Source organism: Apium graveolens, chromosome 9 (assembly GCF_009905375.1).
Source record: "Apium graveolens cultivar Ventura chromosome 9, ASM990537v1, whole genome shotgun sequence".
Taxonomy (NCBI): Eukaryota; Viridiplantae; Streptophyta; class Magnoliopsida; order Apiales; family Apiaceae; genus Apium; species Apium graveolens.
The window spans coordinates 87,596,500-87,611,084 of NC_133655.1; the positions used below are offsets into that span (position 1 = coordinate 87,596,500).

Below are 14,585 nucleotides of genomic sequence, written 5' to 3' on the forward strand. Positions count from 1 at the left end.
CAACTCTTAATGAAGACTGTGACAGAATTGAAATACATTCACTATCTTCTTAGAGTTGAGAATAGTGTCACCAGAAATTGGTCTTCTATGATACTTGAAGTCATCAGAAGAAGAGTCATGAAAAAAGATGATAAATGCAATGGTGATTATGTTCATATGTACATAACTTATACTGGTCAAGAAATGAAGATGAAAAAGGGAGCTGCAGTTCTAAAAGTTTTTCTCAACAGTCCTCAGTTATCTTTCAGTCCTGATCATGAAGATGTCAGTTTAAGCTTCATGTTGATTGGTGATCTTGAGATAAACAAAAGCTCAATTTCTAAATTAAGATCAGCCATCTATCAGCTTGGAGAAGACACTGAAGAGAAGAGAGAGTTGAAGAAAAATCTTGTTGAAGTCCTACAAGACAAGGACGAAGAAAGATTGAAAAACTTTATGGAAACAACAGTCAGTTATCTAAAGATACTGAAGTAAGCTTTATTCCTTGTACATTTTGTAGTTGGTTTTGGCATCATTGAGAATGGAATTTGTGCTTCATTACATTAAGCATAAATTGGGGGAAATTTGATAAGTGGATTTTATATCTACTTGCAACGCTTCATTGCATGCTTAAGATGGTGTTTTGGACTCAAGTTGTTGGTATTTTTGATGTGTTTTTATGTTATTGCATTTCAGGCATCAGTTAAATGAAGAAAGGAGCTTTTTAAAGAATTATGCTGAAAAAATATCAGAATTGGAAGCCTAGGCCATTCTCAAGTTGTAGAGAATCTCGTTAGCTTCGCGTGGGCAGTTGAATCGCCTAATTCTGACGAGTAGAAACAAATATATGTCTAAAAGAAGAATTATTAGAATTTTTCCAGAATGTTAGTGCGACCGTGCCAGAACCAGCGCGCCCGCGCGGCGGAAACACTATTCCAGCGCGGCCGCACCCTGTAGCAGCGCGCCCGCACCCAGTTTCTGCCCCCGAATCCTGATTTTAGTCGAAATTGAAGAATTTGAGAGTTCTGCTCATCCTGGAGCCTATATATACCAATAAAAATATGTGTTTAACAACAAGGAGGCTTGGGAGAGCAATAAGAAGACCTAGAGAGCACAAGAAGGCTACTGAGATGAAAACTTTTATTTTCTTTGATTTAGTTGATACTTGGATGCTTGTTTTCAATTTGTTCTTGAACCCTAGTACTCTTATATTTTTTATTATCATGCTTTCATTGGAACCCATGGTGATGATGAGTTCGATTATGAACTAATCATTATCGTGGGGTTCTAACAGATTTATTTATTGATTTCTTTAGTTAAATTGTTTGGATACCTTAGTGTGTGGTTATTGTATGATATCCTAGTATTGGTTGTGCTTATTCGTCTTATATGCGTAGCTAACATATAAGATTGCGTGTTAATCTCTATTGAAGCAACAGTGAATATAGAGGTTTAGAACTTGTCATGCTAGCATAGGTTCATGTGTTATTGTTATGCATGATTTGTAGGTAATTTTAACCATCTTACTTGCCCCATGTGATCACGATAGTTAACTTGCGCATTAAACTGTTATGTTTTCAATTCTTATAGACATATAAGGACTAAGCATAATTGGTGTCTATTCAGCTTCTATCTCTTTTATGGATGTCTGGTAGTAAGGTATTCGTGGAACGAAAGTTGGCGTTTACTAGTTTCATGTTATCTGATTAATGTCATCACCATCACATGCTAAGGTTAAGAACAATGACTTCGAATGAAGTAGTAATTTTTTTAGAATCCCATGTTTGTCTCATATAAGTAATTCAACCTCAATTCTATTAGTTAATGTTATTTAGTATAATCTCTTAGTTTAATCAAAACCCAATTTGTTATTTGTCTTAGCATTGAGCGATAACCATACATTGTTGCATAGGTGCATAAATTGAACTTAACCTAAACCAGTCTCTGCGGGAACAAATATGATCTATATCTTATACTACTTGCGAACGCGTATACTTGCGTGAATTTTAGCGCGTGTTTTCGCCCTAACAAGTTTTTGGCGCCGCTGCCGGGGGCTCGGTTTTAATTATTAGTTTATATGCTTGTCATTAGTGGTCCTTAAAGTTCACTGACTCGGACTCTTTTACTTTCACGGTTTACTTATTGTGTTTCTAGTACTCATTAAAATAGGAGATCTAGCAGCATGAACGAATACCTTGATGGATTTTTCTCAACCCAAGATTAATGACATTCAATCTAGCATTGTCAGGCCAACTATCACAATTAATACCTTTGAGATCAACCATGGCATAATTCAGATGGTGCAGAATTCAGTTCAGTTTGGAGGTGCTCCAACGGAATATCCCAATAGGCACATTATGGATTTCATAGAGATCTGGGACACCTTCAGGTTCAATGGTGTTTCTAAAGATGCTATAAAGTTGAGGCTTTTCCCATTCTCTTTAAGGTATAAAGCTAAGTGCTAGTTACATTCTCTACCAGCAGGTTCTATCACCACTTGGGAGGATCTTGCTCAGAATTTTCTTACTAAATTCTTCCCTATGGCGAAGACAACTGCATACAGAAACGCTTTTACTCAATTTGCACAGCAATTGGGAAAATCTCTATGTGAAGCTTGGGAGCGCTACAAGGAGATGATTAGGAAGTGTCCTCATCATGGAATGCCTGATTGGATGATCATCAATTGCTTCTATAATGGTTTAGGAGCACAGTCAAGACCCATGCTCGATGCAGCATCAGGTGGAGAATTATGGGCAAAGAGCTATGAGGAAGCTTATGATCTAATTGAACTGATGGTTGCTAATGAATATTTGTATCCAACTCAGAGATTGCATATGGCAAGGTAGCAGGAGTTCTTCAAGTGGATACAGCTACGGCTATCACTGCTCAACTAAAGGAGTTTTCTATGAAGATCAATTCTCTGGCTAACTATGGTGTTAATCAGATAACCAATGTTTGTGAGCTATGTCCAGGTTCGTATGTGAGGGAACAATGCACTATATCTAGTGAATTAGCTCAGTTTGTGAGAAACTTTCAGAGATCACAGCAACCAGTTCTAGACACTTATCATCCTGACAATTGGAATCATCCTAACTTCAGATGGAGCAACAATCAGAATGCGATGCAACAGCCGTTCCGAAAGTTTAGAGAAAAACAATTCAACCCTCCTGATTTTCAGCAATAATTTGCACCAAGACAACAACTCCAACTTCAACAACAAACTCATGATGCAGGTCAATCTTTGAATGAAAAATTTGAATTGGAGGAGTTGAGGCTTATGGAAAAAACCAGGCTCTTATATGCCAAAGCCAGGCTATTTCTATCAAGACTCTGGAGAACCAGATAGGACAAATTGCTAACGCATTGAATCGACTACCAGGAACACTTTCTAGTGATACAGAAGTTCCGGGCAAGAAGGAAGCAAAAGAGCAGGTTAAGGCAATTACATTGAGGTCTGGGAAGGTTGTAAGCCCTGAAAAATCTCAAGTTCCAGAATCTGAAGTTTTGGCTGAAGAAGATGTGCAGAAGGAAGCAAAAGTGGAATCAAGGAAGAAAACTTTAGAACACACTCCTCCCGAGGGTGATACAAGGGAGAAACAGGTCTATCCTCCACCTCCTTTTCCTAAAAGGCTGCAAAAGCAGAAGTTGGATAAGCAATTTGCTAAGTTTCTAGAGGTGTTCAAGAAACTTCACATCCACATACCCTTTGCTAAGCTCTTGAACAGATGCCTAGCTATGCGAAGTTTATGAAGGGTATTCTATCTCAGAAAGTGAAGCTCGATGACTTAGACACCGTTGTTCTCACGGAGGAGTGTAGTGCTGTTCTGCAACAAAAGTTGCCTCCGAAGCTTAAAGATCCTGGAAGCTTCACTATTCATTGCACTATTGGAAACTTGTCATTCGACAAATGTTGATGTGATTTGGGAGCTAACATCAATCTGATGCCTTTGTCTATCTTCAAGAAGCTTGGTCTACCTGATCCAAAGCTAACATATATGTCCTTGCAGCTGGTCGATCATTCTATTACATATCCATGAAGCATTGTGGAGGATGTGTTGGTCAAGGTGGACAAACTTATCTTTCCTGCTGACTTTGTAATTCTTGACTTTTGAGGAGGATAAGAAGATTCCCATTATCTTGGGGAGACCATTCTTAGCTATTGGCCGAACTATGATCGATGTGCAAAAAGGAGAGCTTACGATGAAGGTTTGCGATCAAAAGGTCACTTTTAATGTGTTCAAGGCAATAAAGTTACCCATAGCTAGAGAGGAGTGCTTTAAAGTAGAGTGGGTCGACTATGTCATGAATTCAAAGCCTGAGCAATTGCTAAAGTCAGATACCTTAGAGAGATTCTTAATAGGGGAATTAGTTATTGAATATGAGGAAGGAGCAGAGCAACTGCAGGTTTTGAATGCACCTCCGTGGAATAGGAAGTTGGATATGCCATTCGATTCTCTTGGGTTAGCAGAGCTGAAAATTTCTTAGGAGCGTCTCGAACCGTCGATTGAAGAAGCTCCCACGCTTAAGCTCAACCGACTGCCAGATCACTTGAGTTATTCATTCTTAGGTGCACCCCATGATAAGGGGTTGGGATATATTTTTGATGATATAGAGAGTGGCTGAACGGATCTTTCCGTGCCTACAGAGGGTTCTTCTCATGTGCAGCAGGTAGTTGATAGGACTGGTGTTGGTGATGAGTAGTACAAGCGAGTGACTATTTGTATGGAGGCCATGCATGACATTCACCGTCGTTTTGCTGCAGATTTGACACAGGCTTTGAGCACTATTTTCCGAGCCACTGGTGTCGAGGTTGATTGGCCACCTGATCGTCCACCCGAAGAGGGTGATCCTTCCGCTAACTAGGTATGCCTAAAATGCTTATTAATAACTTTATTGAAGATATTGAAAATTTTAAGTTTGGGGGTGATAATGTAAGGATTAGTTTGTGTGTGTCCATATAGATTCATATAGATTCATATTGCATGTTTAGTTGTAGTTCATTCATAATTTTGCATGATTGTTCATTTAGGACATATTTGTTAGCATTTTTATTCGTGTTATTATGTGAGTTCATGTAGTTGCATTTGCATGCTTATAACATGATCCCTTAGGTTGAGCTATTTATGATTGATTGGTTGATGTTGATGGGACTATAGTGATGACGAATAAAGAGATGTTTAAGTCCTAATGAATTGATTTGTATTCCAGAAACAAAAATTTTCACAAAGACTTATAGGGTTGCTTTTGATCTAGATCATGATCATACTTGTTTGTTGTTGAGATTTAATCACTTGGTTATATTTAGAATTTTTGATATTCTCGTAATGACGTAAGTACACTAATTTTTAAACTAGATAAAAGCTTGGATTTCATTGCTAGTTATTGTAGGCTAGGCGTCAAATGGCTAGTATCCGGCTCATAGTTTTATGAGTAGTCTAGGGTTGAACGAGATGGAGCGAAATGCACTCATTCAGAAACTGTTGAAAAAAAAAGAAAAGAAAAAAAAAGAAAAAAAAAGAAAAGAGAAAAAAAAAGTATGTGTTATGCATAACTGATCAAGAGTGAGCTCTTTAATACTCGAGTTATTAAGTTTTAGGGGACTTTGTGCCTAGTGACCTAAGGCTTTGATACTCCGGGATCCGCTAACCTAACGCTCGCTACATGGGTATTATTGTATAAGTCTTTTGGGACCTCATTCATTGCACGGTCAAGTAAACATCTTTGTTATGTGTTCAATAATAGCATGAATCCTTGTATAACTCTAGTAGAAAGGACGTGTTGTGAGTCATTATGCATTTAACGTCTATTCTAGTTATAAACTTGTGATTGTTTTGATGAAAGATAAGTTATGGTTATTGATCTAGTATCGAGAGTATATTTGTTAAGCATCCCACACACGCACGTTTCTGGTTTGTGAGTTGGTTTGTGGGATTTATTCGAGCTCTGTTTTGAGTCATTGTATTCTTAGAGATATTGTCTTATTCATTTGGTTATGTTTATTCTGAGAGGATCGATTGCATTATCATTTAGTTGCATTCACTTAGTTGCATTCATGCATTAGGATTGTTTTGTAGTTTTGAGTCTGTTTATGCTTGAGGATAAGAATCGATTCAAGTTTGGGGGTGTGATAAGTGGATTTTATATTTACTTGGAATGCTTCATTACAAGCTTAAGTTGGTGTTTTGAACTCAAGTTGTTGGTATTTTTGATGTGTTTTTGTGTTATTGCATTTCAGGCATTAGTTAAATGAAGAAAGGAGCTTTTTAAAGAATTATGCTGAAAAAAATATCAGAATTGGAAGCCTATGCAATTCTGAAGTTGTAAAGAATCTCGTTAGTTTCGCGTGGGCAGTTGAATCGCCTAATTCTGACAAGCAGAACTCAAGATATGGCCAAAAGAAGAATTGTCACAATTTTTCCAGAATATTAGCGCGGCCGCGCCAGAACCAGCGCGCCCGCACCGCTGAAACACTATTCCAGCGCGGCCGCACCCTGTAGCAGCGCGCCCGCGCCCGGTTTCTGCCCCAGAATCCTGATTTTAGTCAAAATTGAAGATTTTGAGAGTCCTAGTCATCCTGGAGCCTATATATACTAATAAAAAGACATTTTTAACAATAAGGAGTCCTGGGAGAGCAATAAGAAGACCCAGAGAGCACAAGAAGGCTACGGAGAAGAAGACTTTTGCTTTCTTTGATTTAGTTAATACTTGGATGCTTGTTTTCGATTTGTTCTTGAACCCTAGTAATCTTATATTGTTTATTATCATGCTTTCATTGGAACCCATGGTGATGATGAGTTCGATTATGATCTAATCATTATCGTGGGGTTCCAACGGATTTATTTATGGATTTCTTTAGTTAAATTATTTCGATACCTTAGTGTGTGGTTATTATATGATATCCTAGTATTGGTTGTGCTTATTCGTCTTATGTGCGTAGCTAACATGTAAGATAACGTGTTAATCTCTATGGAAGCGACATTGAATATAGAGGTTTAGAACTTGCCATGCTAGCATAGGTTCATGTGTTATTGTTATGCATGATTCGTAGGTAATTTTAACCATCTTACTTTTCCTATGTAATCACGATAGATAACTTACGCATTAAACCGTTATATTTTCAATTATTATAGACATATAAGGACAAAGCATGACTGGTGTCTATTCATCTTATATCTTTTTTGTGGATGTGTGGTAGTAGGGTATTCGTGCAACGAAAGTTGGCGTTTACTAGTTTCGTGTTATCTGATTAGTGTCATTACCATCACATGCTAAGCTTAAGAACAATGATTTCGAATGAAGTAGTAATGAAGTTAGAATCCCATGTTTGTCTCATATAAGTAATTCAATCTCAATTCTCTTAGTTAATGCTATTTAATATAATCTCTTAGTTTAATCAAAACCCAATTTGTTATTTGTCTTAGCATTGAGCGATAACCATACATTGTTGTATAGGTGCATAAATTGAACTTTACCTAAACCAGTCTCCGTGGGAAAGAATCTGATCTATATCTTATACTACTTGCGAACGCGTATACTTGCATGAATTTTAGCGCGTGTTTTCTCCCTAACAAGATTGTTACGTACTGATTCTCAATGATCAGAAGAAGCTCAGGATCTGGCTGTTCGGGTGTCATCAGTATTTAATGTGTCGTCAGGATTTGACATATCATCAGCATTTGGATGTCATCAGTATCTGGAGACAGTCAGCTTAAAAGATTTGTTATGTTCCTTGTATTGTGGAATAGATATCTCTTACGTCTGAGTGATAGGACTTTATCTATACAGTTGAAGATATGTATCAGTTTCGGATAGCTTTTGATAATGAATATCCTAGATTGTTTAGTTGTACCTATAAACACAGTTTAGGTCATCACATAGTGTATCGAATTTGAGCATCATAAGACCTAGCAGCTCTCAAGAACATCAGTATTTCTTGAGAGAGTTTTGTAACAGTTTTTATCAGAAATATAAAAAGCTGTTATACTTTATTACTTGTTTGAAATATTTATAAAATTTTATCCAACCCCCTTAAATAATTGTATCTTTACTGGGTAACATGCAAGCATTTGTATCATTATATGTCAAGAAAAACGTGGTATTACCTTCTCCAAAAATAGTGTATCTCATGGTTTGGACCTTAAGTTCATAAAAACCAAAGTCTCCCACTTGAGTTGTTAAATAACCTAGGCATGCAACACTTAATCACTTAAATTCTTGTACAAAACATATAAATATAACTAGAACAAAGGTGGGAGGGTTAGATTACTCTAAGATCTTGAAGAATTGAATGAAATTTGTGTGTGTGTGTGTGTGTGTTTGTTTGGGTTCGGCCAAGAGAGAGGAAGAAGGGAGAGAAGGGAAAGAAAGAAGTAGCTTGGTTGAGTGGTTAATCTTTAAAAATTATTCACTTGATGTGGTTTGGTATTTTTATGTGCTACTTGGATAGTGGAGTGGGTAAGTACTAAACTAACATTCTCCCAAAACAACCAAGTTTTTGCATGCAAGGCTATTCTAGTAAATTGGTTAACAGAAAGAAGTTAGTGGGGTCGGAAATGACTTTGGTACCCCACTCTCCTTTTGGATGTTCAAATGCATGCAAGGGAAAATGGGTAATCAACAAATCTTTATTCACAATTCTAAATATCATTTAAAAGAATGACTTTTATAAATAAAAATAAAATTCCAGAAATTACAAGAATTATACTCTAAAATAGCTCGGAATTTTAGAAATTTTATAAGATCACTTTTATGATTTTAGAGAAAATATATTTTTGAAAAGTAGATTTCATCAACTTATAAAATCTTGAAAATCACACACAAAATTCCAGATAAAACACTTTGTTCATCGATTTATATTAATCTTCTATATTTGGTCGCATAAACATTTAATTGACAGTTATTCATGCAAGCTTACAATAACTACACACAAATATCCCAATATGACTCAATTACAAGTACTTAAATATCGCTCGTAATAGTTCCCAAAAAACCATTTTCAAGTAATCTATTATCAATTTTGTCTAGATCGCGAACACGAAGAGGGTGCGTCAACTGAGTTAACGGTTTGAGAGATGTTAGATATATTTGATAATGTCATGACTAATATGATTTGTGTTTAGTTTTCAAATCTTACTTAACAGGACAAATCAGTACTTAACTGGAAATCAGCATTTATACTGAAGTCAGAACTTAAAGTTGTCAGAACTTAAGTTCTCAGGAGATATTTATCAGAAGATAATATCAGGACTTAAGGAGACTTTCAGATAAGGAAGGAGGCTGATTGTAAGGAAAGAAGATCAAGACAAACGCAAGAAAAGATATGCATGAAGAAGGAATTCTATGAAGAATTGAATACTTGGAAGTAAAGATAACTAGTTGATATATTTTAGGATACAGAATCATATTCGATATCAATTAGCGATTATCTTGTAACTGTGTAGTATGTAAACACAGACATAGGGTTTACACTATATGTGTTATCATAATCGAAGTTATTATTTATTGTAACCCTAGCAGCTCTCATGATAATTTGTTCATCACTGAGAGAGGACAGTTCCATATTGTAACAGAGTTTAATAAAGCTTGTTTTCTGTTACTTGTGTTCTTTAATTCGATTTGATTGTGATAAACACTGTATTCAACCCCCTTCTACAGTATGTGAGACCTAACAAGTGGTATCAGAGCAGATCTATTAACACACAAACAGTTTAAGATCCGAAAACAATCATGTATGAAGAAGAACAAACACCAACCAAGCCCACCAAAACTGAAGAACCTCCAAAGACTCAAATCCATAGTCAATATGAGACTATTAGAGTTCCCATACTGAAACCATCTGAATATTCCATATGGAAGGTGAGGATGTCTATGTTTCTCGAAGCTACTGATCCAGAATACCTTGACAGAATCAATGAAGGACCACACAAGCCAACCAAACTCTCTGTTGTAGTTGCAGGTGAACCAGCAAAGTCTGTACTAAAGGAGAAGAGTGATTAAACTGCTGAAGATATCTCATCAATTGCTAAGGATGCTAAGGTACGACACTTTCTGGATAGTGCTATTGATAATGTAATGTCAAATAGGGTAATCAACTGCAAGACTACAAAGGAGATATGGGATGCTTTGGAGACAAGATGCCAGGGAACCGATTCAATTAAGAAGAACAGGAAGACTATACTCACTCAAGAGTATGAGCACTTTGACTCAAAGCCTGATGAGTCATTAACTGGTTTATATGACAGATTTGTCAAACTCTTGAATGATTTGTCACAAGTTGACAAGGAATATGATATTGAGGATTCAAATCTTAAATTCCTGTTAGCACTTCCTGAAAGTTGGGATTTGAAGGCCACCACTATAAGAGACAACTATAATCTTGAAGAAACAACTCTTGATGAAATTTATGGGATGCTCAAGACTCATGAACTTGAGATGGAACAAAGAAACAAGAGAAAAGGAAGAAAGTCAAGGACAGTTGCTCTTAAGGCTGAGGAGGAATCCCCCAAAGCAGCTGCCTCAAGGAACGGCAAGGGAAAAGCTCTCATCACAAAGTCTGATACTGAACCATCAAGATACTGATGATGACTCTAAAACTGAAAGCTTGCCTGAGATGGATCCTGATGAAGAGATGATGAAGCTGTGTGCTCTTATGGTGAAAGGAATCACAAGGATTGCATACAGGAAATTTTGAAAAGGAAAGAAGTTTTCCAGGAAAGGTGCAAATTCTGATGAAGAGTTTCAAAAAATCTGAAGGCAAAGGAGGAAAGTCAGATAGAGGAGATTACACAAATGTCAAATGATACAACTGTGGTGAGAAAGGCCACATATCTCCTGATTGCAAGAAAGTGAGGAGTGACAAAGGCAAGCCTCTTGTCACAAAGAAGAAAAGCTGGACAGACACTTCAGATTCTGAAAGTGAGATGAACTATGCCTTGATGGCAAATGCTAATAGCAGTTCTGATGTTGCTGAGTTAAAGGTACCTCAAACTACTTATGCCTTTCATAATGATGATATTAATGAGTTGAGAAGATATCTTAAAACCATGTTCATTAGTTATAGACATCAAACTTTAACATGTGAAAGATTAACTTCTGAAAATCTTGCTTATTAGAAGAGGAATGATTATTTAGAAAAAGAGTTAGTCATGTTCCATCAAACTCAGAAAGATAGAGATGATGCCTTTTATGTTAGGGATGAAATACTTAAAATAAATGAATCTCTAAAAACTGAGTTAGAAAAGGAAAAAGAGATTATCAGGACTTGGACTAACTCTGGCAGAACAATTCAGAATTTGTTGAGTAGTGGAAACTGGAAAGAAGGCTTAGGTTATGGAAATGATAAGAATGATAAGGGAACTGTAGAAATTGAGCCTGTAGTTGTTAAACAAAAGCCTAAGGTAAATCATGTTAAGTTTGTAGCTATAAAGTCTGATATTGATAAATCAGAAGTTAAAAAGAAATTAACTTCTGACAAACTAAAACAGGATAAGCCAACTAAAGTTAACATAGGCTTAATGACAAAGAAGCAGCTTAAGCATAAGCTGAAAGATGTTAAAAATGTAAACAAGGTAAATCCACCTAGGAAAAATAGGAATGGAAAGGAAGGTGCGAATAAAAGTAATAATTATAAGCGTGTTCCTAATGCTCTTAGAAAAACATGTCATAACTGTGGAAATTCTAACCATCTGGCTTCTTTTTGCAAGAAAAATAAGAACATAAACTCCCTACCTTCAAAGTCAGGAGTTAAGAGTCAGTCTGTTAGATATAGGCCACAAAATCCTTGTTTTCATTGTGGTAGTTTATGGCATTCCATTTATACTTGTAAGGAATATCATAGTTTATACTATGATTATTATCAAATAAAACCTTCTTTAAAGAAAGTTAGCATTATTCCTTCTAGTGTAAGTTCTGATACAAAGTCTGATAGTGTAAATGCTGATAAGAAAAATGTTAACATAAACTCTGATGCTAAATCCGCTGCAAATGTTAACAAACGTAATAAGGCCAAAGGATCCAAGCAAGTCTGGGTCCTTAAAACTAATCATTAGTGGTCTTTGTGATTGCAGGGCAACAGGAAAAGCATCCTAGTTCTGGACAGTGGATGTTCAGGACATATGACTGGAAATAAAGCCCTGCTATCAGACTTTGTGGAGAAAGTTGGCCCAAGTGTTTCTTATGGAGATGGAAACATGGGAAAAACCTTGGGATATGGCATTATCAATCTGGGGAATGTCTTCATTGAAAAAGTAGCTCTGGTCTCAGGACTTAAACACAATCTGCTGAGTGTGAGTCAAATCTGTGATAGAGGTTATCATGTGGATTTCTTTGAAGAACATTGTGAAGTTGTAAGAAAATCTACAGGCAAAGTTCATCTGAAAGGATACAGGCATGGTAACATTTATGAAGCCAAGCTTTCAACAAGTACTGATGGTTCTGTAATCTGTCTGTTAAGTAGAACATCAATTGAAGAAAACTGGAATTGGAACAAGAAACTCTCTCATTTTGAATTTCAACAATATAAATGAACTAGTCAAGAAAGATCTTGTGAGAGGTTTGCCAAAATCAGTATTTTCTCCTGATGGCCTTTGTGATTCATGTGAGAAGGCAAAACAAAAAAAATCTTCTTTTAAGAGCAAGACTGAATCATCAATTCTTGAGCCTTATCACCTACTACATGTTGATCTATTTGGCCTAGTGAATGTCATGTCTATTGTAAAGAAGAAATATGCTATGGTCATAGTGGATGAGTTCACCAGATACACATGGGTGTATTTCTTGCACACAAAAAGTGAAACTGCATCTATTTTGATTGATCATGTCAAGCAACTGGATAAATTGGTCAAAGATTCTGTGAAGATCATAAGAAGTGATAATGGCACTGAGTTCAAGAATTTGATCATGGAAGAGTTCTGCAAAGACCATGGAATAAAGCAGGAATTTTCTGCTCCTAGAACTCCAAAACAAAATGGAGTTGTTGAACTCTTATTGAAGCTGCATGAACTATGCTTGATGAAGCAAAGTTGTCAACCTACTTTTGGGCTGAAGTTGTGTAGACTGCTTATTTTACTCCGAATGCAACACTCATTAACAAGCATGGAAAAACACCATATGAGATGGTGAAGAAAAAGAAGCCAAATCTGAAGTATTTTCATGTATTTAGAAGCAAGTGTTTTGTTCTTAAGACTCATCCTGAACAGCTATCCAAGTTTGATCTAAAAGCTGATGAAGGAATTTTTGTTGGATATCCACTTTCCACAAAAGCCTACATAGTCTACAATTTAAGAACAAGTGTTGTCATGGAATCTATCAATGTCTCTTTTGATGATAAGAAACTTACAGGACTTGAAGATTTCAATGATCATGATCAGCTGAGATTTGAGAATGAAGTTTTAAATTCTGATACTGAAAATCCTGACAGTCTAAATCCTGATATTGCAAACTCTAATGGATTAAACTCTGATGTTATTGAAACTGTGGTGACTACACAAAAGGAAGATGCACCTGTGCAGGGGGAGCATACTGAAGATACAACCACATTTCAAGAAGCATCAGAACCTACAACAGGCTCTTCAAGTTCTGATTCATCAAGTTCTGATGGGACAAGTTCTGATAATTCTGGAAACTCAAGTGCTGATATTTCTGGAAACTCAAATTCTGAAGGATCAAACTCAGAGAGCATAATTTCAGGGGGAGAATCAGAAAATGTTGATGAACACAGCATGGATCATGGGGGAGTATCCAGTTCTAGAGAAAATCTTCCATCTGCAAGGAAGTGAACTAAAGCACATACACCTGACTTAATTATTGGAAATCCTGATGCAGGTGTCAGAACTAGAACAGCTACATCAAATGAATGTCTTTATCACTCTTTTCTCTCTCAGACTGAACCAAAAAAAGTGGAAGAAGCTCTTCAAGATGCTGATTGGGTGCAAGCAATGCAGGAAGAGTTAAATGAATTTGAAAGAAACAAAGTATGGACCCTAGTGCCAAGACCAAAGAACAGATCTGTTGTTGGTACAAAATGGGTGTTAAGAAATAAAACTGATAGTGATGGAATAATTACAAGGAATAAAGCAAGGCTGGTTGCAAAAGGATATTCTCAACAGGAGGGAATTGATTATGATAAAACATTTGCACCAGTTGCTAGATTGGAAGCCATAAGGATATTTTTGGCTTATGCTGCTCACAAAAAGTTTAAAGTCTTTCAAATGGATGCGAAAAGTGCTTTTCTCAATGGAGAACTGGAAGAGGAAGTATATGTTGAACAACCTCCAGGTTTTGTAGATTCTAAATTTCCTAATCATGTCTACAGACTTGACAAAGCACTTTATGGCTTTAAGCAAGCTCCAAGAGCATGGTATGAGACACTAGCTCAGTTTCTTCTGGAAAGTGGATTTAACAGAGGGACTATTGACAAAACATTGTTTTATCTCAACCATGGAAAAGACTTACTTTTGGTGCAGATATATGTTGATGATATCATTTTTGGTTCTATAAATGATAGACTTTGTAAAAAGTTTGCCAAGCTGATGCAGTCGAGATATCAAATGAGTATGATGGGAGAACTCAGCTATTTTCCGGGCTTTCAAGTCAAGCAGAATGAAGAA

General features: G+C 36.5%; 1 non-coding gene across 1 annotated transcript; it reads right to left on the minus strand.

Annotated features, from left to right (window-relative positions):
- Positions 1 to 2,534: 2,534 nt before the first annotated feature.
- On the minus strand, positions 2,535 to 2,641 carry LOC141688520 (small nucleolar RNA R71). The gene has a single exon (XR_012561958.1). It is a non-coding gene; the product is annotated as a small nucleolar RNA R71 (small nucleolar RNA).
- Between the last annotated feature and the right edge of the window lie 11,944 nt (positions 2,642 to 14,585).